Source organism: Pongo pygmaeus, chromosome 8 (assembly GCF_028885625.2).
Source record: "Pongo pygmaeus isolate AG05252 chromosome 8, NHGRI_mPonPyg2-v2.0_pri, whole genome shotgun sequence".
NCBI classification, from domain to species: Eukaryota; Metazoa; Chordata; class Mammalia; order Primates; family Hominidae; genus Pongo; species Pongo pygmaeus.
The window spans coordinates 49,512,556-49,531,648 of NC_072381.2; the positions used below are offsets into that span (position 1 = coordinate 49,512,556).

The 19,093-nt window shown below is 41.8% G+C and overlaps 1 pseudogene; it reads right to left on the minus strand.

Moving 5' to 3' along the window:
* LOC129006279 (ras suppressor protein 1-like) overlaps positions 1-11,033 on the minus strand; it is a 164,281-nt pseudogene extending 153,248 nt beyond the window's left edge.
* Between the last annotated feature and the right edge of the window lie 8,060 nt (positions 11,034-19,093).

Sequence of the window (19,093 nt, forward strand, 5' to 3'; positions counted from 1 at the left end):
CTGATCCTAAAATTTACATGGAAAGGCAGAAGAGCCAATGCAATATTGAAGAAAATACAATCACAGCATTGACACTGCCCAACTTCAAAACTTAATTAGAGTATGGTATTGGTGAAACAATAGACAAATAGATCACTGGAATAAAATAATAGAAAGCCCAGAAATAGACCACACTAATACAATCAACTAATCTTTAGCAGAAGTGCAAAGGCAATTCAGTGGGAAAAGGAGTCTTTTCAACAAATGATGCTGAAACAGATGGACATCAACACACACAAAAATCAATCTAGACAAAGACCTAACACCTTTCACAAAAATAAACTCAAATCACAGACCTATTATATAAAACACAAAGCTATCAAAATTTCTAGATATAACAAAGGAGAAAATCTAGTTGACCTGAGATTTGGCAATGACTTCTTAGATACAATACTAAAGGCACAATTTATGAAGGAAAAACTTGATAAGTGAGACTTCATTATATTTGAAAATTTCTGCTCTGTGAAAGATATCATTAGGGAAATAAAAGAACAACTCAAACAAGGAGAAAATATTTGCAACACACATATCTGATAAAGAACTGGTATCCAAAATATATAAAGACGACTTAAAACTCAACAACAAAGAACCCAATTAAAAAGTACATAAAAGATCTGAATGGACATCTCACCAGAAAAGATATACATATGGCAAATAAGCATATGAAAAGATGCTCAGCATCATACAGTCACTAGGGAATTGCAAATGGAAACAATGAGATACTACTATATACCCACTAGAATGGCTAAAATCCAAAACACCAACACCACCAAATGCTGGTGAGGATGTGGAGCAACAGAAAATCTCATTCTTTATTGGTAGAATGCAAAATGGTATAGCCACTTGAGATGACAGTTTGATCATTTCTTCCAAAGCTAAACATAGTCTTATCACATGATCCAGTAATCACATTCCTAGGTATTCACCCCAAATCTGCACAAGAATGTTTACAACAGCTTTATTCATAATTGTCCAAATTTAAAAGCTGCCAAAATGTCATCCAACAGGTGAATGGATAAGCACAGTGTGGTACATCCAGACAATGGAGTATTATTCACTGCTAAAAAGAAATGAGTTATCAAACCACAAAAGACATGGAGGAATCTTAAATGCATGTTGCTAAACAAAAGTAGCCAATCTGTAAAGACCTTATACTGTATGATTCCAACTATATGACATTCTGGAAAGGGTAAAATTATAGAGACAAAGGCAAACTGTAACATTTCAGTGGTTGTCTGAGATTTAGGAGGTAGATAATGAGGGAGAGGGGATGAAGAGGTAGAGCGGAGAGATTTTTAGGGCAGTGAAACTGTTCCATATGATACTGTAATGGTGAATACATGATGTTAATTTGTCAAAACCCATAAAACTATACTATATAGAGTGAATCCTGATGTTAGCTATAAACTTTAGTTAATAATAATGCATCAACAGCCTGGCCAACATGGTGAAACCCCGTCTCTACTAAAAATAAAAAAAAAAAATTAGCTGGGTGTGATAGCGCATACCTGTAATCCCAGCTACTTGGGAGGCTGAGGCAGGAGAATCACTTGAACCTGGGAGGCAGAAGTTGTAGTAAGCCGAGATCGCACCATTGCACTCCAGCCTGGGTGACAGAGTGAAACTCTGTCTCAAAAATAAAAATAAAAACAATAATAATGCATCAATATTGGTTCAGCAATCATAGCAAATGTAACACACCAATGCAAGATGTTAATATGGGAAACTAGGAAGGGGAGATGGAGGAGAGATGTGAATCTGTACTTCCTGCTCCAGTTCTCTGTAAATCAAAAAAGCCTATTTTTTTTTAAAGAGGGAGAATGAAGATAGCATATGCATAAAACAATTGTTTTTAGCAATACTGACATTAGTAAAATTAGTATTGTTAATTGCATGTCGGGTACCAAACACATGATTGTGAGATGTTCTAATTCTATCATCACCGAAATCTGTGAGAGGCAGGGTTCTGAGAGGAAGGGAGGAGGCCCAGATGAGGCATAGAAGGATTTAAATAAAAGCCTTGCAGTCTGTTATGTATTTCCATTGGAACTACCAGTATAAGCTCACGACGCTGGCAGTCTCATGACTTAAACGGAGAGTGATTGGGAAGAGCAGGAGTTCCCAACCTGCTAACGTTTCTTGCTTTGAAAATCTGTCAATTTGTACTGTCATATATGCACTTATCTATACGAATACTTCAGTAAAGCTTTTTGGAGTAGGATTTTTTAAAAACTATGTGTAAGTATTTTCAGAAGATGAAGGTTCCTGTTTCCCTGGTTCAAATGGTATCAACATAGGTAGGCTGCGTCCTTGAATGCATTCCTAAATCGATACAGAATCATTAGCCCAGACAGGCCAGCTACCATAGCTTCTAGAACATGACTAGATGGCCACAGGCACTCAGCATGCTCGCTGAATTAGCTGTTCATCTTCTTCTCCCCCACAGGGTATGTGTATATGACTGTCAGAAATGAGTAAGGCAAAACAGGATAAGCTAAGAACACTGCTTCTGAAGTCTGCTGGCGTGGGTTCAAATCTGGGCTCTACCACTTATTTTCTGGGTGACTTTGAGCAAGTTAATGAAGCTCTCTAAATCTGTTTCCTTACCTACAAGATAATAACAAACTGTGAGGTTTGAAAGATTAATCCATACAGAGGGCTTAGCACAATGCCTGGGACATAGTAAATGTGTGTGTGTATTAATACACCCCATGCATATATGGCATGGTATTTCAATCATATTATCTATTATTTTCATTCTCCTAACAAAGGGTGTACAACTTTGTAGAATACAAATATATAATAAATCATATAGGTATCTTTGACACGGCCTAAAGACTTAAGCACTTACAGCTGTTTTATTATTTGTTCATTTATTTTGAAACAGAGTCTCACTCTTGTCACCCAGGTTGGAGTGAAATGGCATGATCTTAGCTCACTGTAGCCTCCATCTCCCGGGTTCAAGTGATTCTCCTGTCTTAGCCTCCCAAGTAGCTGGGATTACAGGCATGGACCATCATGCACAGCTAATTCTCATATTATTAGTAGAGACGGGGTTTCACCATGTTGGCAAGGGTGGTCTCAAACTCCTGACCTCAGGTGATCCACCCACCTTGGCCTCCCGAAGGGCTGGGATTGCAGGCGTGAGCCACTGCACCCGGCCTCACTTACAGCTGTTAAGAAAACCAAGTTACATAGACTACCATTCAAATATTGAGATTGCAAACCATATTACCATTCTCTGGTCTGCACTATGTCCTGAAAAACTATGAGGCCAAACCCCCGTTCCAAGTAATTGCCTGTTCTGATGTGTGCCTTTCATTTGACCTCACCCTTAAAATTATAAGCTACACAGAGTCCAAAGGAATAATTAATGGATATGCAGAGAAATAGATGAAATAAAAAGGATATTTATGAGGTATGGGTACTATAACTACCATTTAATGTAATTCACGTTTATTCTGTTTGATACATGAACCAATATTTCCCCAACACAATCTTTTCCAGCACCATACTTTACTGTTTTAAGCTAATGTTCTAAGTTTGAAGACAGAAGAAAATGAATTAATATATGGTATAAAAAGATCTCACATCTGATCATTCCATTCTGTTGAGATTAATAGTTTTTTAGGAAACCAAGAAGAAAGTGGGGAGGGTTCTGCTAATATTGATCAGATGGAAATTAAGTTGCTTCTTATGTTTTCTTCAATAGTTAAAGCTCTGCAACCATCCTGTAAATCCAAGTTTCCAAGCTGGCAGGGTTTTCAATTATTATCCATACCAATTGTAGCACTGGTTATAATGGCAAAGCAGTGGGTGTTATGGTTTCTTATGGTGAAAATATAACTACTTCACATCTAATAAACACCTTATTGTCATCTTAACATAGCAAATAATACTTTGTCACTAGATAATTTTAAAATTCAATATAAGGCTGGGCGCAGTGGCTCATGCCTGTAATCCCAGCACTTCAGGAGGCCGAGGCAGGCAGATCACTTGAGGTCAGGAGTTTGAGACCAACCTGGCCAACATGGGAAAACCTCGTCTCTACTAAAAATACAAAAATTAGCCGGGCATGGTGGTGGGCACCTGTAATCCCAACTACTTGGGAGGCCGAGGCAGGAGAATCACTTGAACCCGGGAGGCAGAGGTTGCAGTGAGCCAAGATCACACCACTGTACTCCAGCCTGGGCAACAGTGACTGTGTCTCAAAAAATAAAAAAATTGAAAAAATAGAAATAATAAAATTTGATATAAACTCCCAGACTCTGCTTACATAATGCCTATCATTAAAAATACATTCAATAAATTGTTATTGCAGGACATAGAGTATTTTAATTATTACTGGAAAAATCACCAGTTTCCAAAGCATGTCTTTCATTCTCAACAGAAACTTGGCCACAAGCACATCCCAACAAAAATCCTGCTGCTGTTCCCCCAGCCACCCCCTGGGCTATCCACAGCTCTGAACTCACCAGTGTGTGGCCACAGCTGTTCCTCTTGACCCCAGCACACTGGGCCCAGCCACTCAACTTCTCCTGGGAATTCTGAATCAGATGAAGAATGAGGCAGTGGCCGTGCTGGTACGATGAGACCACGAGACAGGTGGGCAAAGACCACTGAGAAGTATCATCACTAAGATTTCCAAGAAATAAAGAGATATTGTTTTGCATTGGTTATATCATCACAGATAAAACGGTTTTTAAAATAGTTATGCACCGCTTAATTATGTTTCACTCAACAATGGACCACCTGGGAGGCCAGGGCAGGCAGATCGCTTGAGTCCAGGAGTTCAAGACCAGCCTGGGAGACACAGCGAAACCAAGTCTCTGTAAAAATTATCTGGCAGTGGTGGCATGTGCCTGTAGTCTCAACTTGGGAGGCTGAGGTGGGAGGATCACTTGAGCCTAGGAAGCCGAGGCTATAGTGAGGCAAGATCATGCCACTGCAGTCCAGCCTGGGCAACAGAGTGAGACCTCGCCTCAAAAAAACAAACAAACAAACAATAGACCACAAATATGACAGTGGTCCCATGAGAGTACAATAATGTACCGTATTTTTGCTATATCTTTTCTATAAAGACACAAATACCACTGTGTTACAATTCCCTATGGTATTCAGTACAGTCACATGCTGTGCAGATTTGTAGCCTAAAAGCAAAAGCCTTAGTCACAAGCATACCATCTAGCCTAGGGGTGTAGTAGGCTACACCATCTAGGTGTGTGTAGGGATAGTATATGATGATCACACAACGACAAAATCATAACATATCCCCATCATTAAGTGATGCATGGCTGTAGTAATAGCGAGTATTATTAAGACCAATAGGTACCAGGTGGTATGCTAGGCCCTTATAGATACTAACTCACAACGACCCTATGAGGTGCTCTTATTATTCCCAATTTATAGATGAGGCACCTGAGGCACAGAGCGGTTAAGCAACTTGCCCAAGGTTACACAGCTAGTAACAAACAAAAAAGATGCTTACAAAAAAGCCACCATGGCCACCAGGGCCGGAATGTCAGAGGACTGAAAAACAGTCAAATGTCATTACTGGCTCAGTTATACCAAAGAGGCTACAACTTTTGTTTCAATGAAACATTTCCAGTTTTAACCCTATCCTACTATCAAAAATAGAAGTTGTCAGTTCCATCTTGTTCCTGATAGCTGGAAACTACTTCACTCTGGAAACTGGGGAGAAGCCTGCAGGAAGGAGACAGAGTACATGCTCTTTCTCCAGAGCTATGCTTTCTTCATTAACTAACCTGAATCTCTTTACTAAAAGCAGTAACATTCTTTCTTCAATAAATTTTTCCCAAGCACTACACCAAGTAGAGAGACACTTCAGCTAGGTTGGATGGGATGGTGGGTCAGAACTGAGTATACTCAAGGGGCTTCCTGGAGGAGGTGACACGAAATGGAGTCATGTGAATAAATAAGTCCTTCCTTCTTTCAACAAGCACTAACTGACAAGGGGACAAGAGCTAGCTGGAGACAGAAAAAGGAAAAGAGCTTCTCAGGCCAAGATGTGGCATGTTTAAAAACACAAAGGTGAGCACATACACACAACTTAGAGGAGTGAAAACATAAATGATTTTAAGGCCAGGCACAGTGGCTCACGCCTGTAGTCCCAGCACTTTGGGAGGCCGAGATGGGTGGATCACTTGAGGTCAGGAGTTCGAGACCAGCCTGGCCAACATGGTGAAACCCCGTCTCTACTAAAAATACAAAAATCAGCTGGCTGTGGTGGTGCACGCTTGTAATCCCAGCTACTCAGGAGGCTGAGGCAGGAGAATCGCTTGAACCCAAGAGGTGGATGGAGGCTGCAGTGAGCCAAGATCATGCCACTGCACTCCAGCCTGGGCAACAGAGTGAGATTCTGTCTCAAAAAACTAAATAAATAAAAAATAAATGATTTTAATAAAGATTATAGCTAAAATTACAGGTTCTCCCCAGCTCTTTTATCTTTCCCCCAAAGAAGGTCTACATGGATGGCATGTGTTCCAGGCATAAAAAGATTTTGAGACAGCTCTTCCAGATAACCCATGATCATATGTTTATTATTTTGCCTGGTCCTTAGAAACACCACTCACTTCCTTGAAAGCAGGTTGTTTTTCAAGATTTATCTGAAAAATGTCAGTCTAACCTGGAAAAAAAATAATAAAGGCTTGACCACCCAGAGAGGGCAATAAACTTGAAGAGATTAAAAAATTAGGAAACAAGAGAAATGAAAGAAAGTTCTTCTGGCTGCAGCTGAGATTCTGTCTCTATGGAAATGGAAGCTGATTACGGGGCCTTCAAAAATCAGCTTTATCAACCAGCTGAAGACAGTTGCTGTTTGGGAAAGAGTTTCTGCAGTGAAATCTCTTTAATAAAATCAGCAGCATTACGATTATGCTTGGAAGCTTTTTTTTTTTTTTTTTTTTTTTTTAAAGAGACAAGGTCTTGTCTTGTTGCCTAGTAACAGGATCATAGCTCACTACAAACTCAAACTCCTGGGCTCAAGCAATCCTCCCACTGCAGCCTCCCTGACAGCTGGGACTGCAGACTTGCACACCACCCTCGGCTTGTTTTTTAATTTTTTGTAGAGATGGGGTCTCACTCTATTGCCCACACTGATCTTCTTGGAAGCTTTGAGAATGTGTGTGCAAATTACATCCATGTTAAAACAAAAAGAAGGAAAAGAAATAAATCAGGACAAATTTTAAATAAATAGCTATCTAAATCAATTAGAACCCTAGGCAAAAGTACCAAACACTACAGGTTCTAATAAGCCACACAAAAAATCCCAACACCGTTACAAATGCCTTACCCAGTCTAGTTAACAAAGCAAAATTCTTAGTTCAGACCATTGACTATGTTGGAACTGGGTATGTCTGAGGCATTTGGGCCTAGAGCTGGATATTCACATTAATAGTTAACATTTAATGTACATTATTGCACCTAACACTAACTAGTTAGTAACTAACATTTAATGTGCATTATTGCCTTTAAAGTGAACCATTAAACCAGTCTTATGAAGTGGTTACTTAGGTTACCATTGGTTAAGGAACTTGAGGATCAGGGAGGTTAAGTAGCTTCTCTAAGGTTACACAGTACTAAGTAGCAGAATTTGAACCCACATCTATCCAAATCCAAGTTCCCCTCATATGCTCGCTGTACTCCTCTGCCTCTTACGGTAGGAAATAAGCATTTCTAGAATCTGGCTGGACTATAAGAAAACTGTAGAACCTGTCTAATATCTGTCTCCAGCCTAAGAAGTTTTCCCCATCAGAAAGCTCTTGGTACCTAAACTCCTCAAAACATCTTTCAAAGGTAACTTGCTGTCTCTAAGGAAGTGCTGCATTAGAAGATACAACTCTCCCAAGAAGAAAGACGGTCATCTCATACACTTAGTAGTACAAAACCTTACTGTTATCTTCAAAGCTTAATTCTTACCTTTTGAGAAATTAAAGTAAAATAATGAAGGGAAAGCTTGAGATGCAAGAACTATTCTCTGTACGTGCCAGTTAATTGTTCCCTGTGTTTAGTCTAGATACTAATATATAAAACTTTCTGGTAACAGCTAAAATTTTATCAGTAAAGAAATATGGAGGAAGGTGTGGTGGCTCAAGTCTGTAATGCCAGCACTTTGGAAGGCCAAGATGGGAGGACTCCTTGAGCCCAGGAGTTTGAGGCCAGCCTGGGCAGCATAGCAAGACCCCACCTCTACAAAAATATAAAACCATTAGCCAGGCGTGGTGGTGTGTACCTACAGTCCCAGCTACTCAGGAGGCTGAGGTGGGAGGACCACTTGAGCCTGGGAGGTTGAGGCCACAGTGAGCTGTGAATGCACCACTGCATTCCAGCCTGGGTGACAGAGCAAGACCCTGTTTTCAGGGGGAAAAAAAAAAAATTTACACTTATAATTAATGTAGCCAAGTGAAATATTTTAATACTTGTATATATTAAGCACTGTGTCACTGTGTGTGCACTGTTGAGAACTAAGCCCTAATGGAGGCTCCGAAGAGCATCCTGGAACCCCCTAGGCTCTGAGGAGTCCCGAGGTCAGGGAGTTTGCAGAGAGCAGCCTTGGGTCAATGCTACAGAAGCCAGAAGAGGTGGACTCTTAAAATCTCCAAATTCACTTCCACCCAACTTCCCAAAAAGCACTACTATTCTTCGTTAGCTACTTCTTTAAGAAAATTTAAGAAGGATCTTGCTTTTCAGTACCCAATGTTATACCGGAAATATACTTCAGGAAGCAAGTGGCTATCTTTTCTTCCCTAATAAAAGCAAAGGCTTCAAAGAGAGAGCTGAACCGAAATAGCTAAGCCATTCTCCCCATTTATAAATATCACATAAAGTCTTCTCTTCAAAAGCCGAAGGGTATAAAGCTCCTCTGCTGAAAGCAGCCTCTCTCTTCTACCCAGTGAGAACGAGTGCTGGAGGGAGGAAAGCCATGGGGGCCAAGGGTCCCGCTATGCCAGGCATCATCTTCCCTATCCCCTTCTCTTTCTCCTCTGTATCAACAGTGCCCCCAATAATGACCATGATCATGGCAGAGCTGGGCAGGGGCAGCAAGGGACACACCTAGATCTTCAGTTCCAGAGGCATCTGTTCTGTTGCTGACAGCAAGGACCCTTATGGAATACAAGAGACCAACAAACACCAAGGCTGAGAGGCCAATTAGTACACAACCTAAGTTTAATGGCACGTATTTTCATAAAGTCTATGAAACGCAAATCAACTACGTTTCCTCCCTTTTCCTTCTGCCAAGATGTATCAATAGCATCAACTCCAATCTCTGTCCCAGGCAGGTTTACAAACCTGGAAAAGCATGGCTTCACCGTAAACCTGACTCTGCCATTGTTTCCATGCCTAAATGGCTTTCCATCACCTTTCAGGGTCTCCTGAACATCTCCCTTCTTCTCTCGTCACATCCTGGACATGATCTCACACACTCATGGGCCTAATCCATCATTCTTTCATTTTTTTTCATTCCTCAACTATTTTTGAGCATCTACTGTGCTCCAGGCACTATTATAAAAAAAAAATACAAGCATGAACATTGCACTGCTTTTGTCTTCCCAATGTCCCAGTGGAGAAGGGAGACTTCTAGATTAAAAAAAAAAAAAAATCATTACAATCCTATGTGACAGAAGTCACAAAGCAAGGCACACGTCCAACTTCACAGGGGAGGGAGTGGCTATGTTAGCTCGGTGCAGACAGAGAAGATTTTACACAGGTGGTGATGTCTAAGCTGACGCTTAGAAGTAAAACGATTTCAGGTGAAAAAGACTGAGGGTGAGGGAAAACAGAATTCGTAAAGGCACCAAGATCTGAACAAGTAGGCTCTGGTCCAGAAAGGACAATAAATTCAGAATGGCTGAAATGCCAGCTGCATGGAAGGGTAAGGTAGTGTTCAGATTCGGAAAGGCCTTGTGCATCACACCTAGAAACCTGGAGCATTACAGTCGGTAACAGACAACCTGGAAAAGTGTGCAGAGGGTTTAAACCAAAGCCACGTCAGCCTGAAGAAGTGCTTTATTTCACTTATCATGGGTTTTCCAAATATTGGAATTAGTGGCCAACATCTAAAAATTAGCAAGTTTCATATAAAAATATAGAATCTTGGCTCCTTGAAGAAAATAATCTGGCACACTGGGCCAACATTCCTACGGTGACATGTGTCTGAGTAGCAGATGCAGCAGCTGGCCCCTTCAGGTGGGATATGTATCACCTAGTTCATGACTGCCCTCACTTGGAGGCACGTGAATTTGCAATCCCTGATTTTAAGGGAGAGGGTAACACCATATACCGGAGTTACAGGAAAGCAACACTGAAAGTGACCCACTGATTAAACTGGGCAGTGAAACTGGAGGCAAGAGGGCAAGTTAGGAGGATTTCACCACAGCATGAGGAGGTAACAAAAGCCTGAACCTTGCAAGTTAGGAGAATAAATACTCAGAAGAAAGTAAAGATTAAAGAAATGCTTAAAATGTTCCAGGCACAAAAATGCCTATTAATCCTGGAATTTTTGTGTGTCATTTGTTCATGGACAAAGACTGTATTAGGAGACAGGAAGGACTCAAAATTAATTCTCTATTAAAAAATAAAGTGGCTATTAAGTAAACTATGTGGAAAATCCACCCCAATGCCATACAGCAGAGACAAACGATGAGGCACAGCTGTCTGTGTGATTCTCATCGTGGACTCTCAGGATCATTTTCCAGGTGAAACAGAAACCTGGAAACCCTCTGCGCGAAGCCCCTGACAAGTGATGTTTACAAGCAGGGGCTGGGGTCTAAACCATTACAATCGCTCACAGCAGGACTAGCAGTGACTTGGAAAACTTAGAAACCCTTCCAGCTCATCCACGGGAGGGTCCTGCCCGAGAACTCACACAGGCCATTGACATGCAGCATATTGGAGACGCCCCGGTCACTCATGTCCACTTCGGGCTGGTTCTTCTACCGGCTCTCCTCCACCAACTTCTCCAGAGACTTGGACATGGTCTGCACCAAACGACAACAACAAAGCACGTGGGCGATGGCACCAAGTTTAGGGGTGGAAAGGAAAGAGGCCTTCGCTGCCACTCTGGGTTGGAGAGGGTGGGCGTCCGAGGGCGTCCCCAGGGCTGGTCCGGGTGCAGGGAGGGGATGAGCAGGGCAGGGGAGTGGGAAGGGTCCAGCCCCGGTCCGGCCACGCAGAGAGAAGCAACCCCAAGTGCGACGCCGCACACACTCACCGCAGAGGGCAGCCCCTAACAGGGTGGGCGTGTAACCACACGCTTCGGCAGGACGCACCCCGGCGGCGAGAGATGCCCTCGTTCCCTGCTACACCTGCACTAAATAACTAACACGCCCTGTCTCGGCACACCGCGCCGCTGCCAGCTCCACCCCCGAACCTACCCATATTAAGAGAACAGCTCGCTGGGCGTGGCTCCAGGGCCAGGTTCTGCCCTGAAAAGTATATGGAAGAGGCTGGCCAATCACGTTCGTTATTCGGCTTCGAGACCCCGCGCCACGCTGAGGTTAAGTTATCGCCGTGGCGTACACCCCGCGATTTGGAACTCTGATTGGGCCGAGCTTGGCGCGTGCGCACTACGTTTGGAGCGTGCTCAGTTGATGGGTCGAAGCCCAGAGGGCTGTGGGGGAAAGCGGGGAAGTTTATGGCGCGACTGCTTAAGGGATGGTAATGGCTGAGGGTGGGTGTTGCGAAAGCTAGAAGTGAATTGCCTCCGAATGTTCCGCTTGTGTAACTGTGGCTCCACTCGCCAGAAGTTGCTACCCTGAGTCCCGTCTCCACAATGTGCCTCTGAAGAACCTTGTGGGGCACGCAGCCTCTCGCCCTGTTAAGAGCTTCTCCAGGCAGGGATTCCGGCGCGGTCTGCGTTTCCCCAGCGCCCCGCTGGAAATCTTTTTGACAGGTTTCTAAGGCTGGCTTTTACCCCTGACCCTTTTGCCCTTAAGCAACAAGAACTACCCTCAGGGCTGGAAGCTACAAGTAAAACCCTACCGTTTAAAGGTCATTTGAAAACACCACTAAAGCGATGTGTCTTTCCCGACTATGACTTTCACATCTGTGAAACGTAACATTCTGGCTTCCAGGAACCTCCCGCTTTCTCTTCCAAAAGCAATCAAATTTTAAATTCTAGCAAAACTGCTGCCCTCTGCCTCCCTCTTTCCTGACCCAGTCTCAGTTACCCAGCAATATCCTGTGCTTGTCTCACCAAAAACCCTGTCCTGAGAGACAATTTCATACTGTGGAATAAAGATTGGCACCAGGCTCTTTTCTCCTATTGTCATCTAAATTGATGATAGACGGATACCACACATAAGCATTTATATATTGTAGATTGTAGCGGGGATCAAAGCCTTAAGGAGATGTAAAATAATGTAATTCTAGCCCTGAACCAGTTGGATTAAAAAAGGATCTGCACTCTTAAATTCAAAAGCACAAACTTCTTGCTTAAAAAACATTCCAGATGAAAGGGTTATTCCTGCATTAGTCTTCTTTGATCTGGAACCGTTCCTTGGCTTTTATATTTACTGAAATGACGTTATTTAAGAGTACAGACCAGGTATTGTGTGGAATATCCTTTAAAGTGAGTTTGTCTGATGTGCCCTTTCAGATTATGAATTTTTGGAGAAACACCACTAAGTGATATGTCTTTTCCAGTGCATGACATCAAGGTAGAGATAACATCGGTTTCTCCCAGTATTGATGATGTTCTCTTGGGTAAGGTGGTGTCTGTGAGGTTTCTTCACCATAAAGTTACTGTTTTTCTTTATGATTAAAAATGATGCTGGGGGGAGGTGCTATTTGATTAGGTCCTATTTCTCATCTAATTTTTACCTACTAGTTTTAGCATCCACTGATGATTTTGTAACTTCATAATTTCATCTGTATGTATTAGTTGGTAATCTCCTAATACATTTATTTCTTGAATCACTAACTTTTAAAGCAAAAGAACTTTCTTGAAAAAATCAGAATTGTTCTTGTTCCATCAATTTCTAATAGTGAATCTTGACTGTGTAGGCTGAAGACAGTAGTAGCTGTATTAGTCCGCTAGTGCTGTCGTTACAATATACTACAGACTGGATGGCTTAAACGACAGAAATTTCTCACAGTTCTGGAAGTTCAAGATCAAGGTGCCAGCAGATTTGATTTATCCTGTGGACTCTCCCCTTGGCTTGTGGATGACTGTCTTCTCTTGGTGTCCTTCAAGGGTATTTTTCTGTGTGTAATCACACCCTTGGTGTCTCTTCCTCTTATAAGGACACCAGTCCTATTGGACAGCCCCACTCTTGTTTCTCTATAATAACACCCTGTTTTTGTTTCATAAATGTACGCTCTCTCAAGTATCACTGAGGATAATAGTTTTTAAACCTCTCTTCTGTTCACTAAATTATGTTTCTTCAAGGCTCCATTCTTATGTGTGTTTATCTAGTCTTTCCCCTAGAAAAGAAAAATTCTTCCTCTCTCTGGTGGTTTATTCTTTGTTGTCCTTTTGAGTTCAAGTGTGAAGATCTGAAATGGTTTTTCTAGATAGCTGGAGTGGTTTCTTTCCTCTCTTGTTTGTGTGTATTATTTTCCTCCTAGATCCCTGGGCTGATTGTTGAATTTCTTTAGAGGCAAGAACCCAGTGTTATGCCTGCAAGTCATCACCAGGCTACCTTTGCTGGTGGAGGGAAATGATGGATTGTGAGTGCCAGTTAAGGCAACTCCATGACTTTGGTTTTAGCTCCTCACACTGCACCTGCCAGCCCCACATCCAGATAACACCTGGAACAGAGAGTCCCAAACCTCCTGCATTTCTCTCTCAAAGTTATTTTGGGCTGCATGCCTCCATTCACTCCTGTTTCACAGGAATTTGTTTTCACTCCTGTTTGAGATAGTAAAAACCAAACTGTTTCTGCTACTCTTACACGCTCAACACTTCTGACACCAGAGATTCCCCCACACATGAAACAGTTCTCCAGCAGACACCAGCTAGGTGTCCTACAGTTTAACTTAATTCTGATACTACCTCAACTTACAGTCAAATCCCACAAGTTAAGGGTGCATTTCCACAAGACTGTCCCCTACTTTAGGTTGACTGTCACCTATACTTCTGACCTCCTATAAATCAGTCTTCCCACACCCCCTTCTCAGGTTTGATTAATTTTCTAGGGTGATGGTTAGCCTGTCCAGGGTCCTGATTGCTAGCAGTGAGACTTCATGGTGACACAATGTGGAATCAGGAAACTTATCCCTTGGCCACTAGATCTGGGAAGTTGACTCAATGTATGTTTCACCAGATAAGAATATTAAGGTTTTTGCCTCGGGACTGGCTCAGGAAATCAAGCAAGATGGACCTGGGAAGTGTGCTTTGTGAAGTTGGGAGAAATCAGCTGACAGTCTTGTATGGCTGACTGTTCTCTGCTTTATCCTCAGTGCACTTAGTATATGTCACATAGCTGATGCTCAATAAACATTTGGAAATGAGTGAATTAAATGTAAAGCAAAACCAGAGGATATATGATGGGTCTTACTAATGAGAGTAGAGTCAAGACTCTTTTCTCCTTCTTCCAGCTGAATTACTCAAAAACTGAATTACTCAATAACTACTTCCCTTTGCTATACATGAAAATGTCATTCTCCCAAGCCTGACAATCCCCTAACCCACTAAAAAATCACTGTTTATTTCCTAGATGGTTAGCCTGGAAGATTTTGTAAAGCTTCATTTTGTCTCTTTTTTCTGTATTTTTAATTTTTAAATTACATAATAATATTGATTATGCTTTCCTCAATTTCATGTACACCCCTCCCAGATATTCCAATATGCCTCCTAGAAAAGCATGCCCTTCTGAGTGGAAATGATACCATTACTCTAATGATGCAATCCATGATCCAAGCATCATTTTTTCGACAGCCACATCATGTTAATCTTGCTTTCAGAAAAGTACTATGTCATTTCATGTTATTGTTAAACTTTCCCTGTATTCTGTACCTTTGCAATTCATTTTTTAGATGAAAGAGGAAGATTTTATATCTATCACATTTCATCTGTTACAATTGGCCCATTTTTCTAGCTTCTCAAGACCCTTTGGATTTGATGGTGTTATTCATTGCATTCACTGTCCTTTCCAATAGAAATGTCATCCATAAAGTTGATATATCTATCCATAATACAAAAAGGGAGCAGGAATATTTTTTTGTTGTTTGTTTTTTTGAGATGGAGTCTCACTCTGTCGCCCAGGCTGGAATGCAGTGGCATGGTGTTGGCTCACTGAAATCTCCACCTCCCTGAGTTCAAGCAATTCTCCTGCCTCAGCCTCCCAAGTAGCTGAATTTTTAAGGTGAGAGTATTTTCTTTATGTGCCTCCATACTCTGTCTAGGAATAATTTCTCTGAAATTTGAGTATTAGAGTAAGATGAAGTAATATATTCCACAGCTTCTTTCATTCACTTGGTCTCATGTTCTTAATAACCCTTGATTTTGCATAATTAACATAAAGCAAATTTCCTTTGTAAAGGCTTCTGCTGTTCTAGAGGCAGTGAAAAACTTTATAAAAACGTTGGATTTTCTTATAAAAAGGAAGCTGATAACTACCTCACTAAGTTACATGTCTGGCAGCACTGGAGATAAGGATGTGCTATTGAACTTTCTACTTGTTGTTAAATGGCAAACTATATTGTTTATTTATAACTTAACATATTGTGTTAAGTAATAGGCAATGGTGCTGCTTATGGAAACTTTGTACTCTTGAGAGTAAATATATAATACAGTTTGGATATTTATCCCCACCCAAATCTCATGTTGAGTTGTAATACCCAGTGTTGGAGGTGGGCCTGGTGGGAGGTGTTTAGATCATGAGGGTGGATCCCTCATGAATGGCTTGGGCCATCCCCTTGGTGATAAGTGAGCTCTCACTCTGAGTTCAGATGAGATCTGATTACTTAAAAGTGTTGGTAGATCATGAGGGTGGATCCCTCATGAATGGCTTGGGCCATCCCCTTGGTGATAAGTGAGCTCTCACTCTGAGTTCAGATGAGATCTGATTACTTAAAAGTGTTGGCACCTGCTCCCTACTCTCGCTGTCTTGCTCCTGCTTTCACCATGGGACATGCTCATTTCCCCTTCACCTTCTTCCATGATTATAAGCTTCCCGAGGCCTCCCCAGAAGCCAAGCAGATATCAGCACCATGTTTGCTATAAAGCCTACAGAACTGTGAGCAGATTAAATCTCATTTCCTTATAAATTACCCAGTCTCAGGTATTTATTTATAGCAATGCAAAAATGATCTAATACAGAAAATTGGTACCAGAAGTGGGGTTTTGTTATAAAGATACCTGAAAATGTGTAACTGACTTTGGAACAAGGTAATGGGTAGAGAAGTTGGAAGAGTTTGGAGGGCTCAGAAGACAGAAAGATGAGGGAAATTTGGAACTTCTTACAGACTGGTTAAAGTTGTGACTAAAAATCTGATAGTGATATGGATAATGAAGTCCAGGCTGCCAAGGTCTTGGATGGTAATGAGGAACTTAGTGGGAACTGGAGCAAAGGTAACACATATTATGCATTAGCAAAGAGCTTGGCTGCATTCTGTCCATGCCCTAGGGATCTGTGGAAGTTTAAACTAAAGAATGGCAACCTGGGGTATCTGGTGGAAAAAATTTCTAAGCAGCAAAATGTTCAAAATTCGGCCTGGCTGCTTCTAATAGCATATGCTCAGATGTGGGGGCAAATAAATGACTTCAAGTTGGAACATATATTAAAAAGGAAAGTAGAGTGTAAAATTTTGGAAAATTTACAGCCATATGTAAATTTTGTGTACATGGAAAATTCTCTGCCATATGGCAGAGAAAGAAAAAGCTTTTTCAGGAGAGGAATTCAAGCAGGCTGTGGAGCATCCACTTGCTAGAGATATTTGCATAACTAAAAGGGAGTCAAGTGCTAATATCCAAGATAATGGAGAAAAGGCCTCAAAGGCATTTCAGAAACCTTTGCTGAAACCCCTCCCATCACAGGCCCAGAGGCCTAGGAGGAAAGAATGATTTCATGGGCCAGGCTCAGGGCCCTGCTTCCCTGCACAGCCTCAAGACACTGCTCCCCACATCCTGGTCACTCCAGCTCCAGCTGTGCCTCAAAGGGGGCCAGGCACAACTTGGGCTGACACTTTGGAGAATGAGAGTCATAAGCCTTGGCAGCTTCCACGTGGTATTAAACCTGCAGGCACACAGAGTACAACAGTAGTAGATTCTTGGCAGCCTCTACCTAGATTTCAGAGGCAGTATGGGAAAGCCTAGGTTTCCAGGAGGAAGCCTTCTGCAGGGGCAGAATCCTCACAGAGAACCTCTACTAGGGCAGTGTAGCAGGGAAATGTGGGGTTGGAGGCTCCACACTGAGTTCCCACTGGGGCACTGCCTAGTGGAGCTATATGAAGAGGGCCACCATTTTACAAGAGAGTGGAGAATACTCAGAGAGATTAAATAACCAGGAAAGCACAGGGTCCTGGGGATAAATGGAGAAAAGGTTAAGTGTGGCCAGGAGAAACAGAAGTTTGAGGCAAATAGGAGGGAAATAGAGAATCAGAGATTACAGCAAATTTATCTGTGGTCAAGGCAAGGTCTTTGGAGAAGCTCAGATTGACTTAGGGGCACGGCAAAAGGTAAACATAGGTGAGACTTGGGCCTGGCTTTGGAGGAGTATGAGAAAACATTGGTATGTTAGGGAGGTGAGCCATACTACTACTAATTGACATAGAAGCTAGCATTTACTGCTTACTTAATATGTTCCAGGTATTGTTCCGAGTCTTTACACATATATACATAATTATTGCAACCCTGTGGGACAGGTAAAATAATCCCCTCATACAAATGAAGAAACTAAGCACAGAGAGATTAAGTAAGCACTTAATTAGTAAAGTCAAAATTCAAACTCAGGCAGCTTGGCTCCAGAATTGATTCTCTGGATGATTCATATGTATATTAAATTATTTTCCAAAATGTAAAAATTGAACTTGAAAATTTATATAGGCCCCATAGTGAAAGACAGAGTTTTAATAAGTCAAAAATTAATGCAGCTTAATTCTGTACAATTCAATAATATTATCCCTAATTGAACATTCACATGAAATTTATACTTCTATATTATCATTAACTTTTGTTGTTGTTGTTGTTTTTGAGACAGGGTCTCAGTCTGTCGCCCAAGCTGGAATAGAGTGGTTCACGGGGTTTCACTGCAGCCTTAATCTACTGGGCTCAAGTGAACCTCCTGCTTCAGCCTCCTGTATAGCTGGAACCACAGGTCCATGCCACCATGCCCGGCTAATTTTTGTATTTTTGGTATAAATGAGGTCTCACTTTGGGTTTCCCAGGTTAGTCTCGAACTCCTAGGTTCAAGCAATCCTCCCACCATGGCCTGCCAAAGTGCTGGGATTACAGGTATGAGCCACTGCCCCTGGCTATTATTATTAACTTTGAAAAATGTGTATCACATATGCCATAATCATTTCCAAGTCTTTCAAAGATTTTTTTTAATTTCAGCTCAAAATATTAGAATGAAAGCACACTAAAGACTAAAGAAGGTATACTCTATGCTCAATAAAATGTACAAATATTGATTCTTTTTTTTTTTTTTTTTTTTTTTGAGATGGAGTCTTGCTCTGTCACCCAGGCTAGAGTGCAGTGGTGTGATCTTGGCTCACTGCGACCTCCGCCTCCCAGATTCAAGCAATTCTCCTGGTTCATCCTCTCAAGTAGCTTGGATTACAGGCACCTGCCACCACACCTGGCTAACTTTTGTATTTTTAGTAGAGACGGGGTTTTGCCATGTTGGCCAGGCTGGTCTCAAACTCCTGACCTCAGGTGATCCATCCGCCTCAGCCTCCCAGAGTGGTGAGATTACAGGCATGAGCCACCTCGCCCAGCCTACAAATACTGATTCTATCCATGGTTTGGTGAAAACCATAAAAGTTCAGCTTATTCTCCATGGCATTGGCAGGGGTCATGTATAAAGATGACAAAGTCCTGTCCAGCATGCTGCAGAGGGAAAGTGCTGAGTGAACGTGCTGAGTTACCCAC